General features: G+C 47.3%; 1 long non-coding RNA gene across 1 annotated transcript in view; it reads right to left on the reverse strand.

The window, feature by feature from the left end:
• Positions 1 to 20,367, reverse strand: part of LOC135042776 (uncharacterized) — a 254,693-nt gene that overhangs the window by 185,194 nt on the left and 49,132 nt on the right. The gene's annotated exons all lie outside the window — the stretch shown is intronic.

Genomic DNA, 20,367 nt, shown 5'->3' on the forward strand with positions numbered 1-20,367 from the left:
TAATATGAGAACCTGAGAACCTACAAGAGGTTCTAACGTGATTTAGTGGACCTTTTATTCTAGAATATGAAAAACTCATCTTCATCTAAACTAAACACAGACTGTCTTGATGTCAAATGTCTAGAGACTTTTTCTATTGCATGTAATGCTTCTTAACATTTGCCTGAAGTGGACAGTTATATAGTACACAGGGTGGTATTCATGTGACCGCCGGTCAGCTGACCGACAGTCACATGACCACCTCCACCAGCCCGACGGGTCACTGTCCCGATGGTCGGCATGCCGACCAACAGGGACTATTTCCACTCGTGGGTGTCCACGACACCCATAGAGTGGGAATAGAACCCGTGGCGACCGCAGGTCGCCACCGAGTCCGCAGCGTGGCGAGCGCAGCGTGGCGAGCGCAGCGAGCCCGCAAGGGGCTTGCTGCACTCGCCCCTCCCCGCCGGGATCCCGGCGTCGGTATGCTGCCGGGATCCCGGCGTCGGTAAGCTGACCAGCGGTCAGGAGACCACCGGTCAGCCGTACTACACCCAGTACACACAATGCAGTGGTTTTTCATCAATGAATCTAGAAGGTCTGTAAAAAAAACTTTTTTGGTTCTCACACTTTCTTAAATCAAACCACCCTAAGTATCAGCATTTTTCCATGGCACCCCTTTACCAAGAGTTTATTACTGAGAAATAAAGCACAAAATATAATAAATTTAGTAAATTGTGCTTTCCTGTCAACCTTAGGTTCTGTTATATGGGCAATAAGAAATTATTTATCAAGGCAATGTAGCAAAAAACACATGCAGTGATATCTGAAATGTAAAGTGATCACTTGCAGAGCTACTGGGCATGCATGGACATCTATCTGAACTTTCTCCTGAATAATATGCAAAAATGTTGCCATAAGCTACAATGGCATTTGGTAAAATTAATATTTTAGCATCCCCCATAGACACCTACAGTGCATCTGGAAAGTATTCACACTTTTTCCACATTTTGTTATGTTACAGCCTTATTATTTTTTCCCCTCAAAATTCTACACACAATACCACATAATGACAATGTGAAAAATCGGATTTTAATTACCTACCGGTAAATCCTTTTCTCGTAGTCCGTAGAGGGTACTGGAGTCCACATTAGTACCATGGGGTATAGACGGGTCCACTAGGAGCATTGGGCACTTTAAGAAATCAATAGTATGCACTGGTTCTCCCTCTATGCCCCTCCTACCAGACTCAGTTAGAAACTGTGCCCCGGGGAGACGGACATATCCTGAGGAAGGATGTAACAGAACAGTGGTGAGATTCGAACCAGCACACTCAAACAAGAGGAAAGCCAAGCTAACCAAACTGAACAGGAACAGCAACAGTTAAACAACATTACTTAACTAAGTAACAGGGCAGGAAACACGAAGCACTGGGCGGGCACCCAGTATCCTCTACGGACTACGAGAAAAAGATTTACAGGTAGGTAATTAAAATCCTATTTTCTCTTACATCCTAGAGGATACTGGGGTCCACATTAGTACCATGGGAATGTACCAAAGCTCCCAAACTGGGTGGGAGAGTGCTGAGGTTCCTGCAGAACTGATTGACCAAACTGAAGGTCCTCAGAGGCCAAAGTATCGAACCTGTAGAACTTAGCAAACATGTTCGAACCCGACAGGTAGCTGCTCGGCAGAGCTGTAAAGCCGAGACACCTAAGGCAGCCGCCCAGGAAGAACCCATCGACCTAGTAGAGTGGGCCTGTACTTTAGGAATCGGCAAGCCTGCCGTAGAATAAGCCTGCTGGATAGCACACCTGATCCAACGAGCAATAGACTGCTTTGAAGCAGAACACCCAATTTTCTTGGGATAATAGAGAACAAACAGCTGTCCGCTTCCCATAGATCTTCAAAGCCTTCAGAACATCCAAGGACTTTAAGGTAGCAGAGGTGTCTGTAAGCACCGGAACCACAATAGGTTGGTTGAGATGAAATGCCGACACCACCTTTGGAAGGAATTGCTGACGAGTTCAGCTCTATCCTCATGAAAATTCAAATAGGGACTTTTGTGAGACAACGCCCCCAGTTTGGACACATGCCTTGCGGAAGCCAAGGCTAACAGTGTAAGTCTTCCACGTAAGAAACTTAACATCCACTTCCTGTAAAGGTTCAGACCAGTCTGATTGCAGAAACCGCAACACTGCATTAAGATCCCAAGGTGCCGTTGGAGGCAGGATGTGCAGAATACCTTTCAAGAACATCTGAACCTCAGGAAGGGAAGACAATTGTTTCTGGAAGAAAATGGACAAGGCCGAAATCTGGACTTTCAAGGAGCCCAAACGTAGGCCCAGGTCCACACCTGACTGTAGAAAAAGGAGAAAACGTCCCAGTTGAAATTCCACTGCAGGAAATTTCCTGTTTTCACACCACGAGACATATTTTTTCCAAATACGGTGGTAATGCTTAGACTTTACCCCTTTCCTAGCCTGGATCAGGGTTGGAATAACTTTGTTCGGAATTCCTTTCCGAGCTAGAATCTGACACTCAACCTCCATGCCGTCAAACGTAGCCACGGTAAGTCATGATAGACGAATGGCCTCTGCTGCAGAAGATCCTCTCGCAGAGGCATAGGCCACGGGTCCTCCAGGAGTAACTCCAGTAGTTCCGCGTACCAGGCCCCTCTCGGCCAATCCGGAGCTATGAGAATTACTTACACCTTTTCCCTTTTTATTCTTTTTAGAATTCTTGGGATCAGTGGAAGAGGTGGGAACATGTAAACCATCTGGTAGATCCACGGAGTCACCAAAGCGTCCACTGCCACTGCTTGCGGGTACCTCGACCTGGAACAATACCGCTTTAGTTTCTTGTTGAGATGAGAGGCCATTATGTCTATCTGTGGAATTCCCCACCAACTTGTTAAGGACTGGAATACCCGAGGGTGAAGGCCCCACTCTCCTGGGTGGAGGTCGTGTCTGCTGAGGAAGTCCGCTTCCCAGTTGTCTACACCCAGAATGAAGATTGCCGACAGCACCACCGCGTGTCTTTCTGCACAGAGGAGAATCTCTGTTACCTCTGACATTGCAGCTCTGCTCTTCGTTCCGCCCTGTCGGTTGATGTACGTTACTGCCGTCACATTGTCCGACTGAATCTGAATAGCTTGATTCTTCAGAAGATGCGAAGCTAGTAGCAGAGCATTGTATCTGGCCCTGAGTTCCAGAATGTTGATTGGAAGAATGGCTTCCTGACTGGACCATTTTCCTTGGAACTGTTCCCCTTGGGTGACTGCTCCCCAACCTCTGAGGCTTGCGTCCGTGGTTAGCAGGATCCAATTTTGAATCCTGAACCGTTGATCCTCGGTCAGGTGAGAAATCTGAAGCCACCACAGAAGAGAAATCATGGCTTTTGGCGACAGACGAATACTCTGGTGCATGTGAAGATGCGATCCAGACCATTTGTCCAACAGATCCAGCTGGAATGGCCTTGCATGAAACCTTCTAAACTGCAGAACCTCGTAAGAGGCCACCATCTTCCCCAGAAGACGAATGCACAGATGCACCAATATCCGGGTTGGTTTTAGAACATCCCGCACCATTGACTGGATTACTGTACCATTGCCTTTTCCAACGGAAAGGAATACCTTTTGTTCCTTCATATCCAGTATCATTCCTAGGAACGGAAGCCTCCGTGTTGTTTCCGGGTTGGATTTTGGTATATTCAGAATCTACCCGTGATCTTGGAGAAGTCGGGTTGAGAGGGCAATGCTGTTCAACAACCTCTCCCTGGAAGGCGCTTTTATCAGCAGGTCGTCCAGGTATGGTATTATGTTCACTCCATGCTTGCGGAGGAGAAACATCATCTCTGCCATTACTTTGGTGAATACCCTCGGTGCTGTGGAGAGGCCAAAGGGCAGGGCCTGAAACTGGTAGTGACAGTCCTGTATTGCAAACCGTAGATTAGCCTGATGAGGCGGCAAAATCGGAATGTGCAGGTATGCATCCTTGATGTCCAGAGACACCAGGAATTCCCACTCCTCCAGACCCGAGATCACCGCTTTCAGAGATTCCATCTTGAATTTTAATACCCGTACATACGGGTTCAGTGATTTGAGGTTTAGAATAGGTCTTACCGAACCGTCCGGTTTCGGTACCACAAACAGGTTGGAGTAATAACCTGGGACAATGACCTGAGTCTGAACCAGTTTTTGAATTGCTGCCTGTAAAATCACACTTGCTTCCAGAGAAGCTGGTAAGCCTGATTTGAAGAATTTGTGAGGTGGTAGTACCTGAAATTCCAGCCTGTAACCCTGGTCGATAAGGTCTACGACCCAGGGGTCCTGGCAAGACATTGCCCAGACGTGACTGAAATAACGTAACCGTTCTCCCACCTGCCTGTCTTCCAGGCAGTGCGGTCCACTGTCATCCTGAAGGCTTTGAGGAAGCAGACCCAGAGGCCTGATCCTGAGAACCCACAGCCGCTGGTCTCCTGGGTTTACCTCTATTACCTTTGAAGGGAAAAGAGGAACCTATGGATTTGCCTTTGAATTTCGTAGTCTGAAAGGACTGGAGAGTTGGAGCGGCGTAGGTTTTCCTAGCTGGGGGTGCAGTGGAAGAATGTTATGTATACTTACCCGCCGTAGCCTCAGAGATTAGTTTATCCAGTTCATCCCCGAACAGGACCTCCCGTGTGAATGGCAGATTTTCCATTCCTTTTCTGTAGTCCGCATCCGCAGTCTACTGTCGCAGCCACAATCCCCTGCGTGCTGACACTGCCATGGCTGTGGTGCATGCATTGAGCAAACCAATTTCCTTCAAGGCCTCCTCCATAAAATTAGCATAATCTTGGATATGCTGCAGGAGTAAAACAATGTCCCCCCTAGGTAAGGTGTCTAAACTGTCAATTAGGTTACCTGACCATTTTGCGATGGCTCTAGTGATCCATGCGCAAGCAATAGTGGGCCTCTGGGCCACTCCCTCTGACATGTATAGCGATTTGAGAGTGCTCTCAATTTTGCGTCAGCAGTGTCCTTTAAGGAAGCTGCCCCAGGCACCGGTAAGACAATCTTATGCGACAGCCTAGATACAGAAGCGTCGACAATTGGCGGGTTTTCACATTTCTTTCTATCGTCCAGGGTAAAGGGAAAGGACGTAATCAATCTCTTAGGAATCTGAAACTTCATGTCAGGGTTAGCCCAAGTTTCTTCAAACAGGGCATTTTATTCCTTTGATGCAGGAAAAGTAGCCGAGGATTTATTTTTTACATTAAAAAAGGATTCCTCCTCCACCTCTAATTTTTTGCGATTAACAAAGGGTTAAAACCCCTGTCAGTCTCTGGTGCCAGTGTTGGGTATCATTGGTGGCTCAGCGCGCCCCTCACAGCAGGACATACGCAGCCGCATGTCCTCCTGAGCCCCCTGGAGCGCAGCCTGTGCTCAGTGCTGCGCTCCTACCCTTGTGCCGCTAACCGGGACGCCGGCACTGTACTCACCACTCTTCACTCTTCTGGCTCTGTTAGGGGTGACGGCGTGCTGCGGGAGGGTACGCTACGCTGTGATGTGGCTTGCGAATGACTCCCCCAGGAGTTATGTCCTGTCAGCGGAGAAACGGGACCATTAACTCTCTAGTAAGTTGGGCTGTTCTCCCCCCTAAGTCCCACAAAGCAGGCAGGCTGGTGCCAAATCAGCCCTGCCTGAAAATAACAAAATAGAAAATAAATGCAGAAAACTCTTCAGGAGCTTGCCTGAGCGTGACCGGCTCCTCCAAGCACATTTTCTAAATTGATTCTGGTAGGAGGGGCATAGAGGGAGGAGCCAGTGCACACTATTGATTTCTTAAAGTGCCCATGGCCCCAAGGCTCCTAATGGACCCATCTATACCCCATGGTATTAATGTCGACCCCAGTATCCTCTAGGACGTAAGAGAAAAGTGTTTTTGAGATTTTTGCACATTTATTAAAACTAAAAAACACATGTATATAAGTATTCACAGCCTTTGCCATGAAACTCAAAATTGAGCTCAGGTGCATCCTGTTTCCACTGATCATCCTTGAGATGTTCCTACTGTGAATAGTTTCCGGATGCACTGTTAGGGGGCTGTTTTTGCGAAGAAAATGGAGGAACCACAGTGGATCTTGGCGAGTCACCCCTTCTTATATTTAAGGATACTTCATTTTTGGCGGCATCCACTGAAAACAGTTGTTTTTAAGAATTTCCCAAAAATGAGTGTTAATAAACATGCCCCGATGTTCTATATAGGATAGATGATATTATAAATGTAAAAGCAGGTTAACAAAGGAGATAAAGTCACTAAAAGGGAAAGTTAGAACTGTAAACTCTCTTTCAGCGATACAGCCAAGGTAAATCTTACTGTCATCAACTATATCACAGCAGGTGTGTCACATATCATTTTCTAGTTTATAGTAATGCTCAGACCAATTACATGAGATCCTACATACAGTATCACAGTAAATGTCTGCCAGTCTATACCAGTATGCTTTAATATGACACATTATAGTTACCATAGATATTTTTAATACAACAGTAGTCTTGAAGCAGACTTGTATTAATAACCATTGCGTTTTGAAAGGGTTAACCTTTGTGACTGTCTCGCTGGTCTACCTCTGAGTAAAACTGTATGTGTATACAGGTGATTACGGTAATTTGATAAATCATCTAGCTGTGATATGAATCTTGCCTGCATTAAGAGAAAGAGGCAGGCGTCCCGATGGCTCCCAGGGACACTTCATTAAGCAATCAGCTCTTTTAATGAAATATTTCTTTGTTAAAATATTCATTGATCTGCAGCTATTCTGTGCTGGGAGAAGCGAGTTAGGCAAGCACAGCGCTGTCCCTAAAGCTTTGAGAGCAAGCCACTGCGAGCATGCTCTTAAAACAGAGCATTGTGTGCCCCCGCATTCAAAAGAGGGTAATTAAGGCATTGGACCCTTGCAGGTGACCTTCAGGGAGAAGAAAGAGAGCCAACCCCCCTGCTTCTATTCCCGGCCCCATTTCTGTCATATACAGATTGAAAGCACAGCTCTTACACTGTTAGATAGGAGAGATGCTGTTACTGAAGAGAGGTAGGAAAATGTTCCCTTTGAGTCAGTGCAATAAAACATATAGTCCTGCATAGCAGCAATTGGAAATCATTTATGATACAGAGCAACATAAAACAATTGATCTAGAAATCACTTATTTCAATGTTCTTGTAAAGAATAACATTTATTACAACTATTTGGTGATGCTTCTAACTTGCATTGGAGTAAGGTCCTAAATAGGTTGTTATATTGTTGAGTTTCTTTTTTAATTCGGATTCTTGTTTTTGCCCAGATTTATCTCATAAAAGTCTGTATGTAATTCAGTTTCCACCCTAAGCCCCTCTTTATCCTCCAGCCACACTTCTTATACATTCCGTTGTCCCAGTGAGCCTATCACAGAGAAGGATGCATTGGCACTTCCCTGCACTTTCCAATCATTAGGTTTTGCTCAGTCCATCAGTTCATGTATCTTTGAAGAATAAAAATGCAAACACAATGTGCAGAGATAGTACAGATTAAGATGCCCCTAGGAAAATGTTATAACTATGGGTGTTGATATGCAAAGAGAGTACTTTCTAATACCTCACATGTAAACAGATGTTTACATATTCTGACCCATGTATAAATAAGAATTTACTCACCGGTAATTCTATTTCTCGTAGTCCGTAGTGGATGCTGGGAACTCCGTAAGGACCATGGGGAATAGCGGCTCTGCAGGAGTCTGGGCACAACTAAAAGAAAGCTTTTAGATTACCTGGTGTGCACTGGCTCCTCCCACTATGACCCTCCTCCAAACCTCAGTTAGGATACTGTGCCCGGAAGAGCTGACACAATAAGGAAGGATTTTGAATCCCGGGTAAGACTCATACCAGCCACACCAATCACACCGTATATCGTGATACCATATCCAGTTAACAGTATGAAATTTAACTGAGCCTCTCAACAGATGGCTCATAACAATAACCCTTTTGTGAACAATAACTATGTACAAGTATTGCAGACAATCCGCACTTGGGACGGGCGCCCAGCATCCACTACGGACTACGAGAAATAGAATTACCGGTGAGTAAATTCTTATTTTCTCTGACGTCCTAGTGGATGCTGGGAACTCCGTAAGGACCATGGGGATTATACCAAAGCTCCCAAACGGGCGGGAGAGTGCGGATGACTCTGCAGCACCGAATGAGAGAACTCAAGGTCCTCCTCAGCCAGGGTATCAAATTTGTAGAATTTTGCAAACGTGTTTGCCCCTGACCAAGTAGCAGCTCGGCAAAGTTGTAAAGCCGAGACCCCTCGGGCAGCCGCCCAAGATGAGCCCACCTTCCTTGTAGAATGGGCTTTTACTGATTTAGGATGCGGCAGTCCAGCCGCAGAATGCGCCAGCTGAATTGTGCTACAAATCCAGCGAGCAATAGTCTGCTTAGAAGCAGGAGCACCCAGTTTGTTGGGTGCATACAGGATAAATAGCGAATCAGTTTTCCTGACTCCAGCCGTCCTGGAAACATAAATTTTCAAGGCCCTGACTACGTCCAGTAACTTGGAATCCTCCAAGTCGCTAGTAGCCGCAGGCACTACAATAGGTTGGTTCAAGTGAAAAGCAGATACCACCTTAGGGAGAAACTGGGGACGAGTCCTCAATTCTGCCCTATCCATATGGAAAATCAGATAAGGACTTTTAAATGACAAAGCCGCCAATTCTGATACACGCCTGGCCGAAGCCAAGGCCAATAACATGACCACTTTCCACGTGAGATATTTTAGATCCACGGTCTTTAGTGGCTCAAACCAATGTGATTTTAGGAAATTCAACACCACGTTGAGATCTCAGGGTGCCACTGGAGGCACAAAGGGGGGCTGAATATGCAGCACTCCTTTTACAAATGTCTGAACTTCAGGTAGTGAAGCTAGTTCTTTTTGGAAGAAAATCGACAGAGCCGATATCTGTACCTTAATGGAGCCTAATTTTAGGCCCATAGTCACTCCTGCCTGTAGGAAGTGCAGAAATCGACCCAGCTGAAATTCCTCTGTTGGGGCCTTATTGGCCTCACACCAAGCAACATATTTCCGCCATATGCGGTGATAATGTTTTACCGTTACATCTTTCCTGGCTTTAATCAGCGTAGGAATGACATCCTCCGGAATGCCCTTTTCCTTTAGGATCCGGTGTTCAACCGCCATGCCGTCAAACGCAGCCGCGGTAAGTCTTGGAACAGACAGGGCCCCTGCTGCAGCAGGTCCTGTCTGAGCGGCAGAGGCCATGGGTCCTCTGAGATCATCTCTTGAAGTTCCGGGTACCAAGCTCTTCTTGGCCAATCCGGAACCACGAGTATTGTCCTTACTCCTCGTTTTCTTATTATTCTCAATACCTTTGGTATGAGAGGCAGAGGAGGGAACACATAAACTGACTGGTACACCCATGGTGTCACTAGAGCGTCCACCGCTATCGCCTGAGGGTCCCTTGACCTGGCGCAATATCTCTCCAGTTTTTTGTTTAGGCGGGACGCCATCATGTCCACCTGTGGCCGTTCCCAACGATTTACAATCAGTGTGAAGACTTCTGGATGAAGTCCCCACTCTCCCGGGTGGAGGTCGTGCCTGCTGAGGAAGTCTGCTTCCCAGTTGTCCACTCCCGGAATGAACACTGCTGACAGTGCTAGCACGTGATTTTCCGCCCATCGGAGAATCCTTGTGGCTTCTGCCATTGCCGTCCTGCTTCTTGTGCCGCCCTGTCGGTTTACATGGGCGACCGTCGTGATGTTGTCTGACTGGATCAGTACCGGCTGGTGTAGAAGCAGGGGTTTTGCCTGACTTAGGGCATTGTAAATGGCCCTTAGTTCTAGAATATTTATGTGTAAGGAAGTCTCCTGACTCGACCATAGTCCTTGGAAGTTTCTTCCCTGTGTGACTGCCCCCCAGCCTCGAAGGCTGGCATCCGTGGTCACCAGGACCCAGTCCTGTATGCCGAATCTGCGGCCATCTAGGAGATGAGCACTCTGCAGCCACCACAGCAGAGACACCCTGGTTCTTGGAGACAGGGTTATTAGCCGATGCATCTGAAGATGCGATCCGGACCATTGGTCCAACAGGTCCCACTGAAAGATTCTGGCATGGAACCTGCCAAAAGGAATTGCTTCGTAAGAAGCCACCATCTTTCCCAGGACTCGCATGCAGTGATGCACCGACACCTGTTTTGGTTTCAGGAGGTCTCTGACTAGAGATGACAGCTCCTTGGCTTTCTCCTCCGGGAGAAACACTTTTTTCTGGACTGTGTCCAAAATCATTCCCAGGAACAGTAGACGTGTCGTCGGAACCAGCTGTGACTTTGGAATATTCAGAATCCAACCGTGCTGGTGTAGCACCTCCTGAGATAGTGCTACTCCTACCAACAACTGCTCCCTGGATCTCGCCTTTATTAGGAGATCGTCCAAGTACGGGATAATTAAAACTCCCTTTTTTCGAAGGAGTATCATCATTTCCGCCATTACCTTGGTAAACACCCTCGGTGCCGTGGACAGTCCAAATGGCAGCGTCTGGAATTGGTAATGGCAATTTTGTACCGCAAATCTGAGGTACTCCTGGTGAGGATGATAAATGGGGACATGCAGGTAAGCATCCTTGATGTCTAGGGATACCATGTAATCCCCCTCGTCCAGGCTTGCAATAACCGCCCCGAGCGATTCCATCTTGAACTTGAACTTTTTTATGTATGTGTTCAAGGATTTAAAATTTAAAATGGGTCTCACCGAACCGTCCGGTTTCGGTACCACAAACAGTGTGGAATAGTAACCCCGTCCTTGTTGAAGTAGGGGCACCTTGACTATCACCTGCTGGGAATACAGCTTGTGAATTGCCTCTAGCACAACATCCCTGCCTGAGGGAGTTGTTGGCAAGGCAGATTTGAGGAAACGGCGGGGGGGAGACGCCTCGAATTCCAGTCTGTACCCCTGAGATACTACTTGCAAGATCCAGGGATCCACCTGTGAGCGAGCCCACTGATCGCTGAAATTTTTGAGGCGGCCCCCCACCGTACCTGCCTCCGCCTGTGGAGCCCCACCGTCATGCGGCGGACTTGGAAGAAGCGGGGGAGGACTTTTGCTCCTGGGAACCTGCTGTTTGTTGCAGCCTTTTTCGCCTACCTCTGCCTCTGGACAGAAAGGACCCGCCTTTTCCTCGCCTGTTTCTCTGGGTCCGAAAGGACTGTACTTGATAAAACAGCGCTTTTTTAGGCTGTGAGGGAACCTGGGGTAAAAATGCTGACTTCCCAGCTGTCGCTGTGGAAACTAGGTCCGAGAGACCATCCCCGAATAACTTCTCACCCTTATAAGGCAAAACTTCCATGTGCCTTTTGGAATCTGCATCCCCTGTCCACTGCCGAGTCCATAAGCCTCTCCTAGCAGAAATGGACAATGCACTTATTTTAGATGCCAGCCGGCAGATCTCCCTCTGTGCATCTCTCATGTATAAGACTGAGTCTTTTATATGCTCTATGGTTAGGAGAATAGTGTCCCTGTCTAGAATGTCAATATTTTCTGACAAGGAACCTGACCATGCAGCGGCAGCACTGCACATCCATGCTGACGCAATAGCTGGTCTAAGTATAATGCCTGAGTGTGTATATACAGACTTCAGGATCGCCTCCTGCTTTCTATCCGCAGGCTCCTTTAGGGCGGCCGTATCCGGAGACGGAAGTGCCACCTTTTTAGACAAACGTGTGAGTGCTTTATCCACCCTAGGAGGTGTTTCCCAACGTGCCCTATCCTCTGGCGGGAAAGGGAACGCCATTAGTAATTTTTTAGGGATTACCAATCTTTTATCGGGGAAAGCCCACGCTTCCTCACACACTTCATTTAATTCTTCAGATGGGGGAAAAACTACGGGTAGTTTTTTCTCCCCAAACATAATACCCTTTTTAGTGGTACCTGGGTTTATATCCGAAATGTGTAATACCTCCTTCATTGCCTCAATCATGCAACGAATGGCCCTAGTGGACATTAGATTTGACTCATCGTCGTCGACACTGGTATCAGTATCCGTGTCGACATCTGCGTCTGCCATCTGAGGTAGCGGGCGTTTTAGAGCCCCTGATGGCCTTTGAGACACCTGGGCAGGCACGAGCTGAGAAGCCGGCTGTCCCGCATTTGGCATGTCGCCAAATTTTATTGTGTAAGGAGTCGACACTTGCACGTAATTCCTTCCATAAAACCATCCACTCAGGTGTCTGCCCCGCAGGGGGTGACATCACTTCTATAGGCATCTGCTCCGCCTCCACATAATTTTCCTCATCAAACATGTCGACACAGCCGTACCGACACACCGCACACACACCGGGAATGCTCTAACAGAGGACAGGACCCCACAGAAGCCCTTTGGGGAGACAGAGAGAGAGTATGCCAGCACACACCAGAGCGCTATATAATGCAGGGACTAACTGAATTATGTCCCCTATAGCTGCTATAATATTTACTGCGCCTAAATTTAGTGCCCCTCCTCTCTTTTTTACCCTTGTAGACTGCAGGGGAGAGCCAGGGAGCTTCCTTCCAGCGGAACTGTGAGGGAGAAATGGTGCCAGTGTGTTGAGGGAGATAGCTCCGCCCCTTTTTCGCAGACTTTTCTCCCGCTTTTTTAAGGATTCTGGCAGGGGTAATTATCACATATATAGCCTCTGGGGCTATATATTGTGATTGTTTTACCAGCCAAGGTATTTTTATTGCTGCTCAGGGCGCCCCCCCCCCCAGCGCCCTGCACCCTCAGTGACCGGAGTGTGAAGTGTGTATGAGGAGCAATGGCGCACAGCTGCAGTGCTGTGCGCTACCTTGGTGAAGACAGAAGTCTTCATGCCGCCGATTTTCCGGACTTCTTCTTGCTTCTGGCTCTGTAAGGGGGACGGCGGCGCGGCTCCGGGACCGAACACCAAGGCCAGTTCCATGCGGTCGATCCCTCTGGAGCTAATGGTGTCCAGTAGCCTAAGAAGCCTAAGCTAGCTGTAAGCAGGTAGGTTCGCTTCTTCTTCCCTTAGTCCCTCGTTGCAGTGAGCCTGTTGCCAGCAGGTCTCACTGTAAAATAAAAAACCTAAATTATACTTTCTTTCTAAGAGCTCAGGAGAGCCCCTAGTGTGCATCCAGCTCGGCCGGGCACAAAAATCTAACTAAGGCTTGGAGGAGGGTCATAGTGGGAGGAGCCAGTGCACACCAGGTAGTCTAAAAGCTTTCTTTTAGTTGTGCCCAGACTCCTGCGGAGCCGCTATTCCCCATGGTCCTTACGGAGTTCCCAGCATCCACTAGGACGTCAGAGAAAATTGTACTGAATGACGTACATGCTGGAGCTGATAGGTAGATATCTAATTTGAATGTATTTGACCACTATTTTGTTGCCAAACGTTCACCAAAATATACTTGCAAAGTACTCTCAAGATATTTCAAAGTCAAACACTTCTTAAGTACTGTAACTGAAAGTGTGATTCAAGAAACTCTCAAGCCTTATACTTTCTTCCCATTCCAAAGTGGAAATCATAATACAGTACATCTGACCACACACTTGACTCACCAAGGCTATGGGGTATATTCAGTTCCTGTCGGATCCTTTTTCCGACGGAAAGGATCTGACAGGTCAGTATTCAATGCCGCGGCCAAACCCAACAGGTTTGGCCCATTCCCGACAATGCCAATAGGACTTTTTTTAAAGTCGGATTGACATTGTCGGAAATGGTGCTAAAACCTGTCGGGTTTGGCCGCGCTTCCGACAGGACACGTGAATTCCGACAATCCACGTGTTTTCCGACAAGTCGGGAATTTCCGACTTGTCGGAAAAAAACAGCCGGCATTGAATAGGTTGGAACCCCTTCCGACCTAAACCTGTCGGAAACTGCCATCTTTCCGACAAGACAGCAGTTTTTCTGACAAGAATTGAATACCCCCCCATGTCTGCAATACAGCGCGACCAAGCCCCAATACAACAAATGAAAAGGTTGATAGCAGACAGAATAAAACAAAACTGTTGTCAGTCAGTGTTAATATTCCTGGTATTATTGGGTATTTGCTTGACCCTTATTTATTTATTGATTTATTTAATTATTAAATTTCTTATATAGCGCAGCAAATTCCGTTGCGCTTTACAATTGGAAATAACAATGATATAACAAAACTGGGTAATAACAAACAGTCATTGAGGTAGGAAGGCCCTGCTCGCAAGCTTACAATCTATAGTGAAATAGGCATGTATACAGATTGCAAAAGTTCTTGGTGGGCTGTATGATATGGTCATACAGCAATGACGAACCGGGTTCGAGAGGAAGGGAAAGTGAAGAATGAGAAGACATGTGTGGATATGTGTGGACTGTGCAGAGTGGATGCAATTTGATAGGAAGGTTTATGAAAGTTATGTGGGTGGTTCTGGAATTTGATATGCTTGCCTAAAGAGGTGAGTTTTCAGGGAACGCTTGCAGGTTTGGAGACTTGAGGAGAGTCTTATTGTGCGTTGGAGGGCATTCCACAGAGTGGGTGCAGCCCGATGAAAGTCCTGCAATTGTGAGTGGGAGCGAGTAATGAGTGTGGATGAGAGACGCAGGTCTTGTGAAGAACGAAGAGGTCGGGTTGGGAGATATTTTGAGATAAGCGAAGTGATGTACGTTGGTGTAGTTTGGTTAATGGCCTTGTGTGTGAGTAAAAGTATTTCATATTGAATACGGTAGTAACCAATGGAGGGACTGACAGAGTGTATCTGCAGACGATGAACGTCTAGCGAGGAAGATTAGCCTTGCCGCTGCATTCAGAATGGATTGTAGTGGTGAGAGTCTTGTTTTGGGAATACCAGTTAGGAGACTATTGCAATAATCAATGCGGGAGATAATGAGAGCATGGATTAGAGTTTTAGCAGTATCTTGTGTAAGGTATGGTCGTATTTTGGATATGTTTTTTAGATGCATGTAACATGATCTTGAGACAGAACAAAGGACACATCAGAGTCAAGGAGGACACCTAGGCAGCGAGCTTGTGGGGTAGGGTAGATAGTCGAGTTTTCAACAGTGATAGAGATATCAGTTTGGTACCTACTATTGGTCGGTGGAAATATAATTAACTCTGTTTTGAAATATTAAGTTTGAGGTTGCGAGATGTCATCCAGGATGAAATGGCAGAAAGGCATTCAGTGACACGGCCCAGTACAGATAGGGACAAGTCAGGGGAGGATAGGTAGATTTGAGTATCATCTGCGTACAGATGATACTGAAATCCAAAAGAGCTGATTAGTTTACCAAGAGATGAGGTATAGATAGAGAAAGGGAGAGGACCCAAGACTGAGCCTTGCGGTACTCCAACTGAAAGAGGTAGCGAAGAGGAGGTAGATTCAGAAAAGCGAACACTGAAGGAGTGATTAGATAGGTAGGATAGGAACCAAAAAAGGTCTGTGTCTTTAAGACCTAGGGATTGTAGTGTTTGTATGAGAAGAGAGTGGTCAACAGTGTCAAATGCAGCAGATAGATCTAGAAGAATAAGTAGTGAGTAATGGCCTTTAGACTTTGTAGTGACCAAATCATTAACCACTTTAGTCAGTGATGTCTCTGTGGAATGTTGGGAACGGAAGCCTGACTGAAGTGGGTCCTATAAAGTGTGTGAGTTAAGAAAGTGTGTGAGTCGAGTGTAGGCAAGTCTCTCAAGTAGCTTAGAGAGACAAGGGAGCTGAGAGATAGGGCGGTAGTTTGAGAGAGCATTAGGGTCAGAATTTTTTTTTTTTTAATGGGAGTAATCACTGCATGCTCGAAGAGTGAAGGAAAAATACCAGTGGAGAGAGAGAGAGATTACAGATGTTAGTTAAGGTAGGGATGAGCACCAGAGACAGAGCTTTATATATTTGTGAGGTTAAAGTATCAAGAGGAGAGGTAGTAGAGAAGCAGGATGAAAGGAGTGATGATATGTGGGATCAAATGAAGAGAGAGTACCAGAGGGTTCAGGTAAAGAACGGAGCAGGTCACTGGCTGCCGAAGAGCATACCATTTCATCTCGGATCTTATCAATCTTCTCCTTGAAGTAGGAAGCAAGATCCTGTGCTTGATAGTGGCTGGTGGGGTAGGTGAGGGAGGATTCAGAAGTGATTTAAATGTATTAAAGAGTCGTTTGAGGTTAGAGGCTTGAGCAGAGATAAGAGTTTGGAAATATGTTTGTTTGGCAGTGTCCAGGACATATCTATAAGAGTGGTCGACGATCTTATATGTGAGGAAGTCACTTGGAATACGAGATTTAAGCCACTGACGGTCAAGTTTTTGTGTGAGTTTTTGTAGTTGTCTTGTTAATTAATTTGGAGTGCCATGGTTGACATCTAGGCCTACGTGGAGTGTGAAGGGCTTGTTCTAGAGTCTCGTTCAGGTGTGATACAGCCATCTCGGGAGAGGTAAATGCAGAAAAAGGTGAAAGCAGTTGTTGGAGTGAAGTGGAAAATAAGAATTTACTTACCGATAATTCTATTTCTCGTAGTCCGTAGTGGATGCTGGGAACTCCATAAGGACCATGGGGGAATAGCGGCTCCGCAGGAGACTGGGCACAAATAGAAAGCTTTAGTACTACCTGGTGTGCACTGGCTCCTCCCCCTATGACCCTCCTCCAAGCCTCAGTTAGGATACTGTGCCCGGACGAGCGTACACAATAAGGAAGGATTTTGAATCCCGGGTAAGACTCATACCAGCCACACCAATCACACCGTATAACTTGTGATCTGAACCCAGTTAACAGTATGATAACAGAGGAGCCTCTAGAAAAGATGGCTCACTACAACAATAACCCGATTTAGTTAACAATAACTATGTACAAGTATTGCAGACAATCCGCACTTGGGATGGGCGCCCAGCATCCACTACGGACTACGAGAAATAGAATTATCGGTAAGTAAATTCTTATTTTCTCTGACGTCCTAGTGGATGCTGGGAACTCCGTAAGGACCATGGGGATTATACCAAAGCTCCCAAACGGGCGGGAGAGTGCGGATGACTCTGCAGCACCGAATGAGAGAACTCCAGGTCCTCCTCAGCCAGGGTATCAAATTTGTAGAATTTAGCAAACGTGTTTGCCCCTGACCAAGTAGCTGCTCGGCAAAGTTGTAAAGCCGAGACCCCTCGGGCAGCCGCCCAAGATGAGCCCACTTTCCGTGTGGAATGGGCTTTTACAGATTTTGGCTGTGGCAGGCCTGCCACAGAATGTGCAAGCTGAATTGTACTACAAATCCAACGAGCAATAGTCTGCTTAGAAGCAGGAGCACCCAGCTTGTTGGGTGCATACAGGATAAACAGCGAGTCAGATTTTCTGACTCCAGCCGTCCTGGAAACATATATTTTCAGGGCCCTGACTACGTCCAGCAACTTGGAGTCCTCCAAGTCCCTAGTAGCCGCAGGTACCACAATAGGCTGGTTCAAGTGAAACGCTGAAACCACCTAAGGGAGAAATTGAGGACGAGTCCTCAATTCTGCCCTGTCCGTATGAAAAATCAGGTAAGGGCTTTTATATGACAAAGCCGCCAATTCTGAGACACGCCTGGCTGAAGCCAGGGCCAACAGCATTACCACTTTCCATGTGAGATATTTTAAGTCCACAGTGGTGAGTGGTTCAAACCAATGTGATTTTAGGAACCCCAAAACTACATTGAGATCCCAAGGTGCCACTGGAGGCACAAAAGGAGGCTGTATATGCAGTACCCCTTTGACAAACGTCTGAACCTCAGGAACTGAAGCCAGTTCTTTCTGGAAGAAAATCGACAGGGCCGAAATTTGAACCTTAATGGAACCTAATTTTAGGCCCATAGACAGTCCTGTTTGCAGGAAATGCAGGAAACTACCCAGTTGAAATTCCTCTGTAGGGGCCTTCCTGGCCTCGCACCACGCAACATATTTACGCCAAATACGGTGATAATGCTGCACGGTTACATCCTTCCTGGCTTTGATCAGGGTAGGGATGACTTCATCCGGAATGCCTTTTTCCTTCAGGATCCGGCGTTCAACCGCCATGCCGTCAAACGCAGCCGCGGTAAGTCTTGGAACAGACAGGGTCCCTGCTGGAGCAGGTCCCTTCTTAGAGGGAGAGGCCACGGGTCCTCTGTGAGCATCTCTTGAAGTTCCGGGTACCAAGTCCTTCTTGGCCAATCCGGAGCCACGAGTATAGTCCTTACTCCTCTCCTTCTTATGATTCTCAGTACCTTGGGTATGAGAGGCAGAGGAGGGAACACATACACTGACTGGTACACCCACGGTGTTACCAGAGCGTCCACTGTCTGCTGAGGAAGTCTGCTTCCCAGTTGTCCACTCCCGGAATGAATACTGCTGACAGTGCTATCACATGATTTTCCGCCCAGCGAAGAATCCTTGCAACTTCTGCCATTGCCCTCCTGCTTCTTGTGCCGCCCTGTCTGTTTACGTGGGCGACTGCCGTGATGTTGTCCGACTGGATCAACACCGGCTGACCCTGAAGCAGAGGCCTTGCTAGGCTTAGAGCATTGTAAATGGCTCTTAGCTCCAGTATATTTATGTGAAGTGTTGTCTCCAGGCTTGACCACAAGCCCTGGAAATTTCTTCCTTGTGTGACTGCTCCCCAGCCTCTCAGGCTGGCATCCGTGGTCACCAGGACCCAGTCCTGAATGCCGAATCTGCGGCCCTCTAGAAGATGAGCACTCTGCAACCACCACAGAAGAGACACCCTTGTCCTTGGGGACAGGGTTATCCGCTGATGCATCTGAAGATGCGATCCGGACCATTTTTTTTTAGCAGATCCCACTGGAACGTTCTTGCGTGGAATCTGCCGAATGGAATCGCTTCGTAGGAAGCTACCATCTTTCCCAGGTCTCTTGTGCATTGAAGCACTGAGACTTGCCCTGGTTTCAGGAGGTTTCTGACCAGTTCGGATAACTCCCTGGCTTTCTCCTCCGGAAGGAACACCTTTTTCTGGACTGTGTCCAGAATCATCCCTAGGAACAGAAGACGTGTTGTCGGAATCAGCTGCGATTTTGGGATATTTAGAATCCAGCCGTGCTGCCGTAGCACTACTTGATATAGGGCTACTCCGACTACTAACTGTTCTCTGGATCTTGCTCTTATCAGGAGATCGTCCAAGTAAGGGATAATTAAAACGCCTTTTCTTCGAAGAAGAATCATCATTTCGGCCATTACCTTGGTAAAGACCCGGGGTGCCGTGGATAATCCAAACGGCAGCGTCTGAAACTGATAGTGACAGTTTTGTACCACAAACCTGAGGTACCCTTGATGAGAAGGGTAAATGGGGACATGGAGGTAGGCATCTTTGATGTCCAGAGACACCATATAGTCCCCCTCTTCCAGGTTCGCGATCACTGCCCTGAGTGACTCCATCTTGAATTTGAACCTCTGTATGTAAGTGTTCAAAGACTTCAGATTTAAAATAGGTCTCACCGAGCCGTCCGGCTTCGGTACCACAAACAGCGTGGAATAATACCCCTTCCCTTGTTGCAGGAGGGGTACCTTGATTATCACCTGCTGGGAATACAGCTTGTGAACTGCCTCCAATACTGCCTCCCTGTCGGAGGGAGACGTTGGTAAAGCAGACTTCAGGAACCGGCGAGGGGGAGACGTCTCGAACTCCAATTTGTACCCCTGAGATACTACTTGAAGGATCCAGGGGTCCACTTGCGAGTGAGCCCACTGCGCGCTGAAATTCTTGAGACGGGGCCCCACGGTGCCTGAGTCCGCTTGTAAGGCCCCAGCGTCATGCTGAGGACTTGGCAGAAGCGGGAGAGGGCTTTTGTTCCTGGGAATTGGCTGTCTGTTGCAGTCTTTTTCCCCTTCCTCTGCCCTGGGGCAGAAAAGAGGAACCTTTTGCCCGCTTGCCCTTATGGGGACGAAAGGACTGAGCCTGATAAGACGGCGTCTTTTTATGCTGAGAGGCGACCTGGGGTAAAAATGTGGATTTCCCAGCAGTTGCCGTGGCCACCAGGTCCGATAGACCGACCCCAAATAACTCCTCCCCTTTATAAGGCAATATTTCCATATGCCGTTTAGAATCCACATCACCTGACCACTGTCGCGTCCATAACCCTCTTCTGGCAGAAATGGACAGCGCACTCACTCTTGATGCCAGAGTGCAAATATCCCTCTGTGCATCTCGCATATATAGAAATGCATCTTTTAAATGCTCTATAGTCAACAATATACTGTCCCTATCCAGCGTATCAATATTTTCAGTCAGGGAATCCGACCAAGCCACCCCAGCGCTGCACATCCAGGCTGAGGCGATTGCTGGTCGCAGTATAACACCAGTATGTGTGTATATACTTTTTAGGATATTCTCCAGTTTTCTGTCACCTGGTTCCTTGAGGGCGGCCGTATCAGGAGACGGTAACGCCACTTGTTTTGAT

Source organism: Pseudophryne corroboree, chromosome 2, assembly GCF_028390025.1.
Source record: "Pseudophryne corroboree isolate aPseCor3 chromosome 2, aPseCor3.hap2, whole genome shotgun sequence".
In the NCBI taxonomy this organism is placed as follows: domain Eukaryota; kingdom Metazoa; phylum Chordata; class Amphibia; order Anura; family Myobatrachidae; genus Pseudophryne; species Pseudophryne corroboree.